At 37.1% G+C, this 18,567-nt stretch overlaps 1 protein-coding gene across 14 annotated transcripts in view; it reads left to right on the top strand.

Moving 5' to 3' along the window:
• The window catches only part of PEAK1 (pseudopodium enriched atypical kinase 1), a 313,439-nt gene that overhangs the window by 58,060 nt on the left and 236,812 nt on the right, over window positions 1-18,567 (top strand). For 10 of the 14 annotated variants that reach the window (XM_061394757.1, XM_061394739.1, XM_061394745.1 and 7 more), the window contains one exon: window positions 3,334-3,397. The exons of 1 other annotated variant lie outside the window; for it this stretch is intronic. The gene's annotated coding sequence lies outside the window, so the exon portion shown is untranslated. Of the gene's footprint in view, window positions 1-3,333; window positions 3,398-16,944; window positions 17,066-18,567 lie in introns of all 14 variants that reach the window. 3 more of the 14 variants (XM_061394742.1, XM_061394746.1, XM_061394750.1) reach the window with 1 other exon arrangement.

Genomic DNA, 18,567 nt, shown 5'->3' with positions numbered 1-18,567 from the left:
ATGCTGGGAGGGATTGGGGGCAGGAGGAGAAGGGGATGACAGAGGATGAGATGGCTGGATGGCATCACTGACTCGATGGACGTGAGTCTGAGTGAACTCTGGGAGTTGGTGATGGACAGGGAGGCCTGGTGTGCTGTGATTCATAGGGTTGCAAAGAGTCGGACACAACTGAGCAACTGAACTGAACTGAACTATTAATGTTATAAGTATAAACACTGTAGTGATTTTTATATTTGTAAAAGCTTTTAATTGTTTAAATAAATGATTAAATAATAAAAAACTTAATGAATATTTATCAATGCATATAATCATTATAATATTCATAAATATAATTAAAATACATAAATTCAAAGCAGTACATGTCAATATTAAATATTATGGAAGTTTTAAGCTTATTTTCAGAAAGACTAGGTAAATAAATAATCATTAATGCATACAATTCTTAGAAATAGTCATGACCTAACTGTCATTTGCTGGTGTAAAGGTGATAAACAGATGTGGCTTGCAGATTGTTGATGCTTGTACTTTCATTGGCACATCTAACTGAACCTTGGGAAAACAGCACCCAGGTTCAGAAGCATAACTGTAGCCACACAGACTGCTGTATGTACATGGAGGCATGCAGTCAATACTGAATGGATAAATTAATAAATCCTCAGACTGATTCTAGGTTTCAGACTTTGGTTCTCCATAAAATGCCATTAACATAAACATAAAAGTACATACTTACTCGGAGCATTTTGAAAGTACAAAACATATGGAAAAACTTGAATTACCTATAATCTTTATGTAAAGTACTACTGACATCATGCTGCTGCTGCTGCTGCTAAGTAGCTTCAGTCGTGTCCGACTCTGTGTGACCCCATAGATGGCAGCTCACCAGGCTCACCCGTCCCCGGGACTCTCCAGGCAAGAGCACTGGAGTGGGTAGTTCTAGTCTTTTTCTGTGCTCATGTATGCATTATACATAATTCAAATTACTCAGTAGATGAACATTTTCCTGTCATTAAGCATTTTCTAATTTTATTTTAAAAATCAACTTTAGTAAGCTATGATTAATGTGCAGTATAGTTTGATGAGTGTTAACTAATGTATATATCTCTATGGTCACCACGACAATCAAAACATAGAACATTGCCATCAATGTTTCTCTTAAACACCTTTGTAGTTAGTTCTTTCAACAACATTGCTACTGTAACAACTGGCCTGCTTTCTGTTGCTATGGATTAGTTGTGTCTGTTCTAGAATTGCATATACAGAAAAATTGAACAGATAATAAAGTTCACACAGTTTCCTCTACTAGTCATTAAGCATTTATGATACATAATTTTAATGATTGCTTATTCTAACTTATTAAACAATCAGTTGAACATTTAGTTTGTTTCCACTTCTTTACAGTCATAAATGTGCTATGATATAAATATTTGTTTGGATTTTTTATTATTTAGGACAGAGTTCTAAAAGAAAAAGTTACTAGATCAAATGGTTTTAACTTTTTAAGGCTCTTGTGCATTGCAAAATTGCTTTCCAGGGAAGATTTTACCTATTTACACTGCCACAAACCGTGTGCAAAGATGCCCATTATATGGCATCATTGTATTATTATAATTATGTAATTGTATTACGTTATCATTAGTGACTGTCAATATAGTGGTAGATTATGCAGCCATGAAATTAAAAGATGCTTACTCCTTGGAAGGAAAGTATTACCAACCTAGATAGTATATTGAAAAGCAGAGATATTACTTTGCCAACAAAGGTCCATCTAGTCAAGGCTATGGTTTTTCCAGTGGTCATGTATGGATGTGAGAGCTGGACTGTGAAGAAAGCTGAGCAACGAAGAATTGATGCTTTTGAACTGTGGTGTTGGAGAAGACTCTTGAGAGTCCCTTGGACTGCAAGGAGATCCAACCAGTCCATCCTAAAGGAGATCAGTCCTGGGTGTTCATTGGAAGGACTGATGCTGAAGCTGAAACTCCAATACTTTGGACACCTCATGCAAAGAGTTGACTCATTGGAAAAGACTCTGATGCTGGGAGGGATTGGGGGCAGGAGGAGAAGGGGATGATGGAGGATGAGATGGCTGGATGGCATCACCGACTCGATGGACATGAGTCTGAGTGAACTCCAGGAGATGGTGATGGACAGGGAGGCCTGGCGTGCTATGATTCATGGGGTCGCAAAGAGTTGGACACGACTGAGCGACTGAACTGAACTGAACTGAACTGATGCTATAGTAACAGTCCTCCAAATCTCAGTGGTTTAATACAACAAAGTTTGTTTTTTGCTCGTGCTACATGTCTAACACATATCAACAATGTCTTCTCTCTTTCTCTTTGGAGTCATTTAGTGAACCATCCTAATCAGAGCTCCATCTTGTTACTTGGGTAGGCCTTCCAATTGTGTACTGGTTCCTGAAACTTGTGGACTTCCCTGGTGGCTCAAACAGTAAAGCGTCTGTCTACAATGTGGGAGACCTGGGTTCGATCCCTGGGTCCAGAAGTTCCCTAGAGAAGGAAATGGCAACCCACTCCAGTACTCTTGCCTAGAAAATCCCATGGACGGAGGAGCCTGGTGTCCATGGGGTCGCAAAGAGTCGGACACGACTGAGCGACTTCACTTTCTTTCCTGAAACTTATGCTTGATAGTATCTCATATGTCTATGTACATTTTAGTGGCTAAAGCAAGTCACATAGCCCAAACAGAGATGAAACAGAGCAGTGAAGTGCAATTCTACTGTGAGTCTCAGAAGGAGGAGAACTGGAACAGCACTAATGACTAACATCTTATTTTACAAACAACTCTAATTTTATTGATGAAAGATGATATCTCAATTTGATTTCCTTGGCCAATATAGATGAGTTTTCATAGTTTATTAGCCATTTGTTTCATATACTCTTCCCTTTTCAGTTTTATAAACACATGCTGTTGGTTTACTTTTTCATTTTCAGATATTTTGAGTACTGTCATTTTTGTGAGGATAGGAGGTCATAATGGTGATTTTATAGGGAGTGCAGACTTTTAGAAAATGCCTTTTCTTTTGAAAACTTGAGCAGGTAAAAGAAAAATATTCCTCTTGATTCCCCTCACCCCTTGTTAATATATGTTTTGATACTCTTTTTTTTTTAATTTCAAGAGTTTTCAAAATGTTACATAATTATAGATAATAGAAAGTTTAGCACAATTAATATCCTTGACAGTCTACAGGTTTCTAAAGAACAACTTGAACATAAAATTTGAACAGTCAAGTTAGGTTTCTCCTCTTGAAAATATTAAGTTCTCTACTCAGATTTAGTCATATTGACTTATCGTTTTCCTTTTTTTTCAATTCAGGTGTCTGCCTAAACTGGAACTTATGCTATAAATATTTTTCTGTGGATTTTTCTGAAAACCCAAGGTGAGATATTTTATGAATACACTTGTCTTTTAAAATGTATTTATAATGAGAAATAATTGTTTCTGAAAAATTTAAGGCTTTATAAATTTAATGTCTTTTCCTCTGAGTTTTAATAGGAAGCAAATACTATTTATTATAAAGCTATATATATAGCATGCTTACTTTTAATTTGTAGGACATTTGATTGATATGAAAGGAGCTGGTTCTAGTGATTAAAATAGTTTTGAGTGAATTTTTACTTTGTTTTTCATACTCAAAGATGGGGTTCACACAGCTGTTCTCTGACACACACTTGAGAAAGATATTTGCATTATAATCTGATATTCTTAAAGGCAAACCTTTAATTAGTTAAGGCATAGATTACAATATCTGGTAACTACTTTAATAGTTCTGTTATTAAGAGTTTTCTACCACTCTGTTCTCTTGGAGCTGATTATTTTCTTTAGTTCCCACTGTTTGAGGGGGCTTATAAAATAAGGATATATCCTTTAGTATGTTAGTGTTTGATTTCTGTGGCTGGTGTTCTACTCCAACAATAATATCAAAGCCCTTTTCCTTTTCTTTTGTGTCTTGGCTCAAATCTTCTTCATCTTTTGATTTTTTAAAATATACCATTATAAGCCTGTCATCTGGTCTTTCCACCTTGAATCCAGCTCCGCCCTAAGCCATTCTTGTCACACTTATAAGGGTGCTTTTTCTAAAAGATAAATGTCATCATGTTAGTCCATGACTCAGAGTACTGAAGGATATCTTCAGTACTCTGAGTAATGTAAATATCCTTTACATTGTTTAAAGGATATTTTACAAACTCCTTTACAAAGCAGTATATTCTGCTTTTATCCATTTTTCATTTCACTGGTTCTCTGAGAATGTTGGAAACTAACATTTTAAAAAAACAGCTTTACTGAGAAATAATTTACATATCATAAAATTCACTTGTTTATTTAAATTTGGTATTTAATTAAATTTACAGAGTTATGCAACTATCATCTCAGTCTAATTTTAGAATATGTTCATTACTCCAAAGAGACATCAGTACTCATTAGCAGTCACTTCTCATTCCTCCCTCTACTCAGTCCCAGGCAACTACTAATCTACTTTCTCTGTGGGGCTGCCTATTCTGGACATTTCGTATAAATGAAATCGTACAATGTGTAGTCTTCTGTGACTTACTTCTTCATCTAGCATAAAGTTTTCATGGTTCATCCATGGTTCATTCATCATGAACCAGTCCTTCTTTCCTTTTTATGGCTGAATAATATTCTATTATATGTGTCAGGGATTTAGCTGACTTAAGAGAGAGAGACAGAGGGAGAGGTGGGGTTGAGGGTAGGGGTAGTACTGAGCTTCCAAGTGTCAAGAGTAGCTGGTTAAAAACAACATTCCAAAATGAAAGTGATGGTCTAGCCTTTATTCACTTACTGAGATAGTATAAGCAAGAGGCTACACCTGAGAAAGTACAGGTCCTCTCACTGAGGAGAATCAGTATGGGGGTGGGGGAGTGGTGAGGGGAGTCCTCTCACAGCTGAGGGAGCACTAAACAAAAAGTTCCTGCAGTTTTATGGACCCAGGGCTATTTGGAGGCTGAGATGGAAGGACTGGAGTGGAAAAGTATTGAGTCAGAGTAGAGAAAAAGTATCTCTAATGTTTCCTTCCTAATATGAAGATCGAAGAAGAAGCACCTCAGCTGCAGGCCACAGATTAAAGAAACTTCTGGAAGAATATACCTGGGCTAGGGATGCAGCTGTGCTAAAGAGCATGGTCAACCTGGGGGTCTGCATCCTTGACCGCAACTTTCTTCAGAGACTGCAGTGTGTTGGCTGTGCACCACACCTGGTGAGGGAAGGGCAGGTTTCCCATGTGAGGTCTGCTGGGGCCTTCGTAGTAATTTTTGGCTGGGTTGGAAAAGTCACAGGTGGATTTCTTGGTCAGGAGCTGTACTCTGCAATATGTATATACCATATTTCTTCATCAGTTGGTGAACATTTAGATTGTTTCTACATTTTGGTTATGAATATTTTGCTGTGAACAGTTGTGTATAAGTTTTTGTGTGTACATGTTTTCATTTCTCTCAGTTATATACCTAAGAATGGAATTGTTGGGTCGTTTGGTAAATCCATGTCTAGTATTTTGAGGAACTGCCAAATAGTTTTCCAAGGAGACCGTTTCACTTCACACTCCCACCGGCAGTACATGATTTGTTTTGCCATATCATCACCAACATTTGTTATTGTCCTCTTTTTTTTTAATTACAGCTATTCTAATGGTTGTCAACCACTCATTGTGATTTTGATTTGTACCTCCCTAATGGCTGGTGATGCTGAATATCTTTCCATGTGCTTAACGGCCATTTGTATATCTTTTTTTGAGAAAGGCCTATGCAAATCCTTTGCCCATTTAAAAATTAGGTTATTCTTTGATTGTAAGAGTTCTTTATATATCCTGGATAAAGTCACTTATGAAATATATGATTTGCAAATATTTTCTCCCCTTCTGTGAGTTGTCATTTCCCTTTCTCAGTATTGTTCTTTGAAGCACAAAGATTTTATATTTATCTGTTTCTTTTATCGCTTATGATTTTGGTGTTTTATCTAAGAAATCCATGGTAATGGAGATTAATTTGTATTTTCTTTCAAATATGAGTTTTACTGTTGTAGATCTTAAATTTAGATCTGTGTTTTATTTTGAGTTAATTTTTATATGTGATGTGAAGTAGAGGCTCAACTTCATTCTTTTGCATGTTCAGATACCGAGTTGTCCTAGGCCATTGAATTAGCATGGTGCCCTTAATGAATATCGTGCTCATGTTCAGTCATGTCTGACTCTTTGAGACCCCATGGAGTAGGAGAGTAGGCCACCTGCATCCTCTGTCCATGGAATTTTTCCAGGCAAGCACACTGGAGCAGGTTGCCATTTCCTACTCCAGGGGATCTTCCAGACCCCGGGGATCTTCTGGACCCAGGAGTCAAACCTGCGTCTCTTGTGTTTCCTTCATTAGCAAGCATATTCTTTACCACTAGTGTCACCTGGGAAGCTATTTCTGGACTTTCAAATACATTCCATTGATTTATACATCTTCTCTTGTGCTAGTACCACATTGTCTGATTACTATAGATTTTGTAGTATTTAATTCACAATACTCCTATTTTGAATTCTCCTATTTTGTTCTTATTCAAGATTATTTTGGCTCTTCCCCTCCTGTGAGGCATGAAGAAGTTGCTTGCCAGAACATAAAGTATTTTGAGAGCATCTTTTTCCCTTCCCTCCAAGTAAATTTAAAAACAGGTACATGGTCAGAAATTCAGATAGTACCAAAGGATTTACAGTGAAAAATAAGTCTTTCTTTCACCTTAGATCCTCTGTCCCTCTCTTCAGAAGAAAGTACCGTTAGTACTTTATTAGCTTTCAAATTGTTTTTGCAAATATATATATAAAATTTAAAATATCTTATGGAATTCATTTTAATCTGTGAAAATGTACTGTTCTACTTCTTGATTTTTCAACTTATTTCCATATCTTGGAAATCTTTCTGCATACTTAGATCTACTTCATTTGTGTTCACAGCTGCAGGATATTTTGTGTATGAGTATAGTGTCAATGATGTAACCAACATTTAGATAAGTTCCCGTCTTTACTTCCCTAAAAGCCATGTTTAAAGAATAAATTCTACCTTAAAAAAAAAAAAAATCATTGTTGTTGTTCAGTCACTCAGTTGTGTCTGACCCATTGCAATCCCATGGACTGCAGTATGCCAGGCTTCCCTGTGCTTCACTATCTCCCGGAGTTTGCTCAAACTCATGTCCATTGAGTTTGTGATGCCATCCAGCCATCTCATCCTCTGCTGCCCCCTTCTCCTTTTGCCTTCAACCTTTCCCATCATCAGGGTCTTTTCCAATGAGTCAGCTCTTTGCATCAGGTAGCCAAAGTATTGGAGTTGCATCTTCAGCATCAGTCCTTCAGTGAATATTCAGGGTTGATTTCCTTTAGGACTGACTGATCTGATCTCCTTGCAATCCAAGGGACTCTCAAGAGTCTTCTCCAACAGCACAGTTGAAAAGCATCAGTTCTTTAGAGCTCAGCCTTCTTTATAGTCCAGCTCTCACATCTGTACATGACTATTGGAAAAACCTTAGCTTTGACTCAAAGGACCTTTATCGACCGAGTGATATCTCTGCTTTTTAATATGCTAAAAAAATCATTATAGTACCTTAATTCTGTGCCTTAATTTTGGATTTATACTGTATACACACACACATTGAACAAAGTGATAATATATGTATACTTAAACTGAGTTGTCTTTAAAACATAAAGACATCTTTAATGTTTGAACCTGATAACCTTAGTTATCACACTATTTATTTCTGGGATTGAGTGATAAAAAATTCAGTCTTCAGGTGTTTGCTAATTTGAACACTGATGCAAGAAACATTCCTATACATGACTCTTATAATAGTTCATGTGCAAGAGATTCTCCTGCACTATGTAATTATGAATGGAGTTGCTGGGTTATATGGTACTAAATGTTAAAGGGATAATCCAAAATTTATTTCCAAAGTGATTGCCCCATTTTATCCTTCTACCATTAGTGTGTAACAGATCCTGTTGTTTTACAGTCTCTACAATACTTGGTGTTTTTAGACTTTAAAATTTTGCTAGCTGAATGATCTAAAATAAAATTAATTGTGATCTTTTAAAAAACTTTTAAAAATTAGGTATAGTTTTCAGTGTTACAGTAAAACATATAGATCTAAAATATATAGTTCAGTGAGTTTTGACAAATGCATATACCTGTATAATCCATACCCCTATGAAAATTTAGAATATTTTTTCTTACTGCTTCAGTTTCCTCAGACTCCTTCCTTGATATTCTTTTCCCTTACCACAGTGAACCACTATTCTGATTTCTGTCACTTTTTTTTAAAAGAATCATCTGTTTTCACCATCACAAAGTTCTTTCCTCCCATTCTCTCTTTTTAGTGTCTTTTAAAAAATTTGTGGCTCAATATACATAACATAAAATTTATCATCTTAACCATTTTTAAGTATACAGTTCAGTGGTTTTAAATGCTTTCGTGTTGTGCAGCAATCACCACCATCTATCCCCATAAATCTTTTCTTTTTAATTTTTAAAAATTAATTACTTTATTTGGCTACCTCAGGTCTTAGTTGTAGACTCTCTAGTCGTAGTTCACAGGCTTAGTAGTTGCAGTGCCCTTGGGCTTAGTTGTTCCGTGGAATGTGGGATCCTGATTCCCCGACCAGGGATCGAACCTATGTCCCCTGCATTGCAACTACTGGACCACTGGGGGAGTCCCCCCCGCCATAACTCTTTTCATCTTGTGGAGCAAACTCTGTTGACAATAAACAACAAATCCCCATTTTCCTTTCCCTCCAGTCCCAGGCAACCAAGATGGGACTCCTTGGTTCAACCAAAATGGGACCTCAATAATGCTTTCTGTCTTTATGACTCTGACTACTCAAAGTACTTCATGTAAATGGAATCATACAGTAATTTGTCTTTTTGTGACTGGCTTATTTCACTTAGCATAATGTCCTCGAGGCTTATCCATGTTGCAGTATATTTTTGCTTCCTTTACAAAGCTGAATAATACTCTGTTATATGTATATATCATATTTTGCTTATCCATTCACCTGTTAATAAATACTTGGGTTGCGTCCATGTTTTTGCTATTATGAAAAATGCTCCTGTGAACTTTGGTGTACCAATATCTCTTTGTGATCCTGCTTTCAGTTCTTTTGGGTTTATATTCAGAAGTGGAATTGCTGGATCATATGGTAATTCTATATTTTTTTCATTTTTGAGGAATCACCATATTGTTTTCCATAGCAGAAATACCATTTGAGATTCCCCTGAACAATGCACAAAGGTTCCAGTTTCTCCACATTTTGCCTAAAATTGTTTGCTGTTTTTTTTCATAGTAGCTATTCTGTCGGGTGTGAGATGGTATCTTGTGGTTTGGATTTGCATTTCTCTAATGACTGGATCATCGAAAAAGCAAGAGAGTTCCAGAAAAACATCTATTTCTGCATTATTGACTATGCCAAAGCCTTTGACTGTGTGGATCACAATAAACTGTGGAAAATTCTGAAAGAGATGGGAATCCCAGACCACTTGACTTGTCTCTTGAGAAATCTGTATGCAGATCAGGAAGCAACAATTAGAACTGGATGTGGAACAACAGACCGGTTCCAAATAGGAAAAGGAGTATGTCAAGGCTGTATATTGTCACCCTGCTTATTTAACTTATATGCAGAGTACATCATGAAAAACGCTGGGCTGGAGGAAGCACAAGCTGGAATCAAGATTGCCAGGAGAAATATCAATAACCTCAGATATGCAGATGACACCACCCTTATGGCAGAAAGTGAAGAAGAACTAAAGAGCCTCTCAATGAAAGTGAAAGAGGAAAGTGAAATAGTTGGCCTAAAGCTCAACATTCAGAAAACGAAGATCATGGCGTCTGGTCCCATCACTTCATGGCAAATAGATAGGGAAACAGTGGAAACAGTGTCAGACTTTATTTTTGGGGCTCCAAAATCACTGTAGATAGTGATTGTAGCCATGAAATTAAAAGATGCTTACTCCTTGGAAGGAAAGTTATGCCCAACCTAGATAGCATATTCAAAAGCAGAGACATTACTTTGCCAACAAAGGTTCGTCTAGTCAAGGCTATGGTTTTTCCAGTAGTCATGTATGGATGTGTGACTATAAACAAAGCTGAGTGCTAAAGAATTGATGCTTTTGAACTGTAGTGTTGGGGAAGACTCTTGAGAGTCCCTTGGACTGCAAGGAGATCCAACCAGTCCGTCCTAAAGGAGATTAGTCCTGGGTGTTCAATGGAAGGACTAATGTTGAAGCTGAAACTCTAATACTTTGGTCACCTGATATGAAGAGCTGACTCATTTGAAAAGCCCCTGATGCTGGGAAAGATTGAGGGCAGGAGGAGAAGGGGACGACAGAGGATGAGATGGTTGGATGGCATCACCGACTCAATGGACATGGGTTTGGGTAGGCTCTGGCAGTTGGTGATGGACAGGGAGGCCTGGCAGGCTGCAGTTCATGGGGTCGCAAAGAGTTGGACACCACTGAGCGACTGAACTGAACTGAATGATTAGTGATACTGAGCATCTTTTCCTGTGCTTATTGACCATTCATAAAGCTTCTTGGGGAAATGTTGATTTAAGTCCTTAGCTCATTTTTGAGTAGGGTTATTTGTTTTTTTGTTGTTGGGTTTTAGGAGTTCTCTATATATTTTGAATATTATTCTCTCATCATATATGTGATCTGCAAATATTTTCTTCCATTCTGTGGCTTATCTTTTTATTCCATGAATAGTATCTTTGTATGTACAAAGTTTAAAACTATTCATGAATCCAGTTTGTCTGTTTCATCTTTTATTATCTGTGCCTTTCGTGTCATATTCACGAAATCATTGCCAAATCCAGTGTTGTGAAGCTTTTGCTCTATGTTTTTGCCTAAGAGAAACGTCTTACTTTTAGGCATATTTTTCAGGTCTTACAATTTGATGTTTGATCCATTTTAGGTTAACTTTTGTATTTAGTATTACTTTAGGGTTTACCTTCATTCTTTTGCATGTGAATTACCAGTTTTCCCAGTACCATTTGTTAAAGAGATTTTTTCCTCATTGAATGCTTTGATGACTTTGTTCTCATCAAAAATTGGTTGACTATACATGTATATGTCTGTTCCATTGATACATTTTTTTTCTTTTGTTGATAACATGCTATTTTGATTAGAGTAGATTTTTAAGTTTTGAAGTCAAGTAGAGTAAGTTCTCTAATTTTCTTTTTCTTAAAAATTTGTTTTGGCTCTTCTAGGCTCTTTATTTTTCCTTTAAATATTAAAATCCACTGAAATTTAGGTTTTAAGATCAGCTTTTCATTTTCTAAAAAAAACATTTATAGATTTTACTTCACACTATTTATTCCACAGATCAAATTGAAGTGAGTAGACATCTTAACATTTTAAAATTAAATCTTGAATTTCTCAAGAGCTATGATTTTTTTTTTAGTTTTCAGTGTATACGTCTTTTATTTTGTTTTTTTTTTGTTATTGTAGTGACATTTTAAATGTTTTGTTTTGAGTTATTCATCACTAGCATATAAAAATAGAATTTAATTTTGTATATTGGCCTTTGTTAAGTAGCTTTTTTTCTTAAGATTTTCCAGGCTTCAGGATGTAATTGTGATAGGTATATAATCAAAGACAGTTTTACCTCTTCCCCTCATTCTGTCAGTTTTCCCTTGCCTTATTTTACACACTGGAACCTCCCGTACAACTTTTAATACTTGAATTAAAAGTTAATACTCTCATCACTTGAGATGAGAGTAGACATCCTTGGCTTTAAGGAGAAAATTGTCAGTCATTCATAATGACATTATCCTTGGATTGAATAGCCCTTTCTGTTCCTCATTTGCTGAAAGGTTTTTTCTTTTTTTTAAATCATAGTGGTTGATGTTGAATTTTAATTGAGGTCACAAAGGATTTTTAAAAGAAGGTATAATTGTGACTCTCATACAGATATAAAATGAACACTTGTCAAGTATTTTATTTAACTCACTAATGAGGAAACTGGTAAGATCTTTAAATCAGTTCAAAGGGAAATTTGAAGAACTGTTTATTTATATGTAGTAAGGAATGCTGAAATAAAATTTTCAAATAGGTGCAAAAATTAGTCTATCTCCTGGGCAATTATCAATTGTAATCCACTGGCCATAACTAATTTGCTCTGTTGTACACAAGAATAGTTCACATTATCATCAATTTTCTACATTTTATCAAATTGAAAAATTTCTCAAAGGCATTGAAAGATGGAGGTAATGAATGTGTGAGTTCAAGAGAACACTCATTAGGTTTTTTTTTAAATTATTTGTTTGGTTTGGGTCCATTTCAAAGCTTTTCACTGTTTTTCATGACACAGGGCCTTGCTTTGAAAATCTATAATCCTTTGTGATGAATAGTTTTTTGTACATGTCTTGGTTATATGTTTGTGTTCTGCCATGAAATGCCTCTTTATTGTCTCTTGCTCATTTTTTTGGCGATGTTCCAAATGTGTTTGTATGTGTATGCTACTGCTTTATGTGTTGTTGATAATAGTGCATTATAAGTTGTGTGTATTGTGAATACTTTATGCTAGTTTATAAGTTGTATTTTTACTTTCTTGAAGGTGTTTTTTGATGAACAGCAGTTCTTAATATAGTGAAATCTTTCCTTACTGATGTCAAATGATAGTCATCTTTTCCACTGAGTTTTGTAAAGTTGCTTTTGATGTTTAAATTCTTGCCATTGATTTTTCATATGGTATGATGTTAGGATCAAATATCCCCCTTTAAAAAAAATGGATGTTATGTACTGAATATATCATTCCCCCTGCTCCAAATCTGTATGCTGAAGCCCTGACCCCCAATGTGTGGTATGTGGAGATGAGACCTTTGGAAGATAGTAAAGTTAGATGATGTCTTGTAGGTGGGGCCTTGCTCCAGTGAGGTTAGTGTTTTTATAAGACTTGCTGCTATCTGCAAGCCATAAAGAGAGATCTCACCAGAGCCTGACCCTTTTGGCACCCTAGTTACAGACCTCCAGCCTCCAGAACTGTAAGAAAGTATTTCTGTTGAAGTCATCATGTCTACATTATTTTGTAATGGTACCTCGAACAGACCAAAACATCTTGTTTTACATTTACTCCTTAGTACTTGATATTTTACACTGTCAGACAATGCTTATGTAGGAGAGCATCGGGTTTATGTCCTGATGATATCAGGGCAGGAGTTAGAGAGCTCCAGGCACTCTGGGGTTGGAGTCAGTCACTCCTAACACCATATAGTATAACTTTGGGTCACTTCTTTACATTTTTCTCTTGAGGAAGAGATTTGTGTAGGAGGAGAGGGTGATGTGAAGAAACATCCAGGGCAGATTAGTGTGTATCCAGCTACTTTTCTCAGCTTCTATTTTTCTGAGGACCGGAGACCAGAGTTGTCCCACAGATGGGACCACGTTGTGTGCACATAGGTGTTGGGACCCAAGAAAAGCAAAAATTGAACTTTTCGGTAGTTCTTCTGTTTTGTTATCCCATGGTTTTGGTGGGTTGCCTCTTGCCTCAGGCCAAAACCATCATTCCACACATAACAATTCAAAATGGGTCCTTGTCATCCCAGGTGTTTTTTATAGGTTTCTCCATTTTTTCCTGTGTAACTTCTCTAAGGCCTGATCTCCTGAAAGAGATTTTGAGTCAGCGATTTTGCTGACTCAGCATCTCAGCAGGAATTGGAAGCAGTATAAACTTTTCTTGGTCTTCTTAGGCTTCCTTTGCATAATTACAGGTAACTTTAATCTGACCAAGTAGGTTAGTAGGTTCAGGATTCCTCGGTTCAATTCAGTCGCTCAGTCATGTCTGACTTTTGTGACCCCGTGGACTGCAGCACACCAGGCCTCCCTGTCAATCACCAACTCCTGGAGCTTGCTCAAACTCATGTCCATCGAGTTGGTGTTGCCATCCAACCATCTCGTCTTCTGTTGTCCCCTTCTCCTCCTGCCTTCAATCAGGATTCCTTAGTTGTCTGCAAACCTTCTTGCCATATCTGAAGCCCTCTAAAGAGGCTGTATAGAGGTATAGGCTGATTGTAACAGAATCTTTTTGACCATCCAGTCGTGTTTCACTGAATTTTTGCCCAGCCAGAGTTGGCTTTTTGGATCGGCAGAGCCAAAATGTCCTTTAGGTGGTGTGAGTTGCTCAGTTCTAAGAAGGTCTCTTACTTAACATGGCTATCCTTCTGCTAAGTAATATTGCTTTAAATTCTAACTCTGGATAGTCATTCTTACCCAAAATGGCCCATGAATTTTAAAGTATTTAATTGTATCTCTCATGTAATTTGTATTCTGTTTATAATGAGTATATTAATATTAAAATGTTTTAAATTACTTACATCAAAGGGATTTGTTGCTCCAGGAGAATATGCTATATTTATCCTGTTGTTTTTCTTACGGCCTGCTCTACCTCTCTGCCCACTCCAAATGATTAGTCTACTACGTCATGCTATCTTCCATTACAAATTCCTGTGTTGTCCTTATTTTCCTTCTTTCTCTGTGCTTCCAGGGGAGAGGCAGGACCTGTTTCTTATTTGTTTTTGTATGCTTAGCCCTGGCATACGTCCTGCCAGATTTGCCATGAAGTAGGTGCTCTATAATTATTGAAGTACTTAGAATTCATAACAGGAGTTGCATCGTATGGGGAGAAGTATGTACTCATAATCGTGGTGGGTCCTTATTTTGCAGCATTGAAATAAATGGTATGCGCGGAATTTTGTAAGGGAGAACAGGACCAAAAGATACTTACTTGTAAGCTATGTCCAAAGGTTTTGATAGGGGTCTTTGAAGAATCTTAGGCAGGAGATTAACCTGACTAATATTTTATTTTAAAGAGATGATTTTGAGCATAGTATGGAAGATATATTGATATGGAGATACTGTTTGAAAGGTAGTCCAGGCAGGATGTAACTGATGAAGGGTGGACTTTAGGGAAGTTTAGCAGGTAGAATCTATAGAACTTGAAAACCGATATTATCAGCTGTTGCTTGAGGGAGGCAGGGTGAAGGAGAGGAAGAGATTAGGGATGACTCCTGTGTTGGGCAGTTTACTAGATAGTAGTGCTCTTTATTCCCAGTGCATGTCCAGGTATAGGAAGAACTTGAGTAGGGATGGATAAGATGTTGAAATAGTTTAGTTTGAGATTTCTCTGTGATATTCAGGTAGAGATGTACAGATCTGTCTAGTTCTTGGAGAGAGGTGGGGGCTTGAGAAAGAGAGAGGTTTCGGGGTTAATAAATTTTCAGTTGAAGACATTGAGGACAGAACCCTTGGGCCTATCTAGTTTTAGTGGACAAGTACAGAAAAAGGCCCTGGGAAGGAGATCAAGGAGAAACCAGGTGTTAACAAAGGATTTTTCAGTAACATACTTGGCTTCCTCTCTTCCTGGAGACCAGATTTTCCTCCCAGTAACCTCTGTTTGATCTTTGTCTTCAGACCTTTTCTTACTTTGAACATTCTCTGCTGGGCGAGACTGTAGATGAAAATAATTTTACTTTTGAATCCAGCAATTTTCTGGAGCCTTTATATTTCCTTAAATTCTGCCTGAAAACAGAATACTTTCTTTAGCTCATCTTTCTAACTGTACCTTTTACTGTGTGTACGTACAAAAGAAACCAGTTGACACTTTGAACTTTCTGCTTGGAAATTACCTTAGCTAGAAGAACAGTTCCTTACCATCATTTTCTGCTTTTTAACTTAGCATAGGCAACAGTTTTGCTAAATTTTCTGCTGCTTTGTAACAAGGATCTCTCTTCTTTCCTCTGGCTTCTGAGAGCACTTTATTCACTCTCCTTTAAGGCTTCTCCAATAGCCTCCTCAAGGAGATTCTTAGGGCCCTTCCAGGTTGTGTCTGCCACCAAATCTCAAAGCCAGTGTCACATGCTTTATGTTTTTATATGTCAACAGGCTAGTTGCAGGTACCGAATTCTGTTCTGGTAACTATCACTGTTTAACCAACCACCCGAAATGTAACCCAGAACCTGCATTACTTTTCCTTCCCTAGCCTTAGAAGCCTCTCAATGTCATATCCACCACACTCTGTTGGTTGCAAAAAAGTTAAGTGCCACCTTGGATTTAAGGAGAAGGGAATTAGGCTCTACATCTTCATTTTATTAAAAAAAAAAAAAAATTTTTTTTTTTTTTTGGCTGCACCGCACAGCATGAGGAATCTTAGTTCCCCAACCAGGGATTGAATCTGTGCCCTGTGCAGTAGAAGCGAGGAGTCTTAATCACTGCGCAGCCAGGGAAGTCCCAGGCTCTACTTCTTTATAGGGAAGTGGCATGTTTACATCATAGAAAAGCATGTGAAATGGGAGATATTTTTGTCGTGTATTCGGGAAATACAGTTTGCCACAGATGGATAAAATATGTAGGATTACAAAGGAAAGCAATTATATGAACATATTATTACCAAGAGCTTCCCTAGTGACTTAATGGTAATGAACCCGTCTGCCAACGCAGGAGATGTGGGTTTGACCTCTGGATTGGGAAGATGCTTGGAGAAGCAGATGGCTAATCCAGTATTCTTGGCCTGGGAAATCCCTTGGACGGAGGACCTGGCAGGCTACAGGCCACGGGGTCACAAAAGAGTCGGACACAGCTTAGCAACTAAAGAACAATAGCAACCATTACCAAATGAATTGTGTAGAGTAATATGTGCTTGTTTAACATACTACACACGATATAGTGAAAGTGAAGTGAAGTGAAGTCGCTCAGTCGTGTCCAACTCTTCGCGACCCTGTGGACTGTAGCCTACAGTATGGACAGCTTCTCCATCCATGGGATTTGATAGGGGAAGGCTCATAGTAATTTAGTAAATTTATAAATACAGTATATATTAGTAATTTTAGAGGTTGTAGAAAATAAAGAAGTGATTTATTTTGCCCCCCAAGTTCTTGAGTCTTCTGAATTCTATCCACAGACCCTACAAACCCTAGGTTAAGAACCCTGGGATTAATATAATGGTGTCAGCAGAAGACATGTTGCTGTGGACCAGGGAGTGAATTTGCTTGAGGGCAAAGGCTAAAGGGAGGACACATAGGGTAAGTTCCATATAGTAGCTTTATTTACCTTTTAAGCTAAAGGTTTTATTGTTTTTTAGGAATACAAAAAATGTGTTTTTGTAATGAGGGAAAGACACTAAGAAAGTGAAGAGAGAAAATTGAATACTATAAAATTTAAAAGATTTCTGAGAAGGCAAGAAAGGGTGTGGTCTAGGGGTTACATGAAAGCATTAGTCTTGGACAGAAGGAGAGGCAAAAGGAAAGGAGTTACGGATGTTTGTAGGTGTTGTTCTTTATCAGGTCATCTGACACTGAGAAAAATATGGGTAAAATAAATTCAACACCAGAGCAAGGGAGGCCAAAGCACACCTCAGAAAGACGGTTACAGCAGAGATCCTGGAAAATATGAAAAATGTTGGAGAGGAAGAAAAAGTAAAATAGAAAAAGTGAAATAGAGACAGAAAAAAAGTAACTTATAATGCAATTGATAACTTCAGAAGACAAACTTTGCCTAGTTTACAGTCTTCTTTAGTGTTTTCCATAGGCCAGTTCTCTTTACCATGGATATGGATACAGAGAAAGGTAGAATGAGAATAAAATGCAGTTTTATATTTTGATATCTGCTTGTTTACGGTTAACTTTAAGTGTCTTGTTTAGTATATATAATTAATATTTGGAATGCCTTTGACACAAAATGACATGAAAGCTTAGAAGCTTCTTTTTCATAGCTTTTTGAGGCTGATTTTTAAAAATTTGTTTATTTTTTAATTATGCTCTTTTATTTTTAATTGAAGGATAATTGCTTTGCAATGTTGTGTTACCTTCTGCCAAACATCAGCATGAATCAGCTATAAGTATACACGTATCCCCTCTCTCTTGAACTTCCCTCTCACCCCTATCCTACCCCTTAGGTTGTCACAGAGCACCAGGTTGAGCTCCCTGTGTTACGTAGCAACTTCCTGCTAGCTTTCTATTTTATATATGGTAATATATATGTTTCAGTGCTACTCTCAATTCATCCCACCCTCTCCTTCCCCTGCTGTGTCCATAAGTCCATTTTATATGTCTGCATCTCTATTCCTGCCCTGAAAATGGTTCATCAGTACCATTTTTCTAGATTCCATATATATGTGTTAATATACGAAATTTGGTTTATCTCTTTCACTCTGTGCAACAGGTTTTAGGTTCATCCACCTCATTAGAACTGACTCAAATTAATTCCGTTTAATGGCCAAATAATATTCCATTTAATCTGTTCACCTGTCAGTGGACATCTAGGTTGTTTCCGTGTCCTAGCTATTGTAAATAGTGCTGCAGTGAACATTGGGGTACCTGTGTCTTTTTCAGTTCTGGTTTTCTTAAGGTATATGCGCAGTATACTCTGGAATTGCTGAGTCATGTGATAGTTTTATTCCTATTTATTTTAAGGAATCTCCATACTGTTCTCCACAGAGGCTGTATCAATTTACATTCCCACCAGCAGTACAAGAGGGTTCCCTTTTCTCCACATCCTTTTCAGAATGTATTGTTTGTAGATTTTT

The sequence above is a fragment of the Bos javanicus genome, chromosome 21 (assembly GCF_032452875.1).
Source record: "Bos javanicus breed banteng chromosome 21, ARS-OSU_banteng_1.0, whole genome shotgun sequence".
Lineage (NCBI taxonomy): Eukaryota > Metazoa > Chordata > Mammalia > Artiodactyla > Bovidae > Bos > Bos javanicus.
Note: the sequence above shows the minus strand (reverse complement) of the source record. Positions and strands in the feature narration are given on the sequence as shown.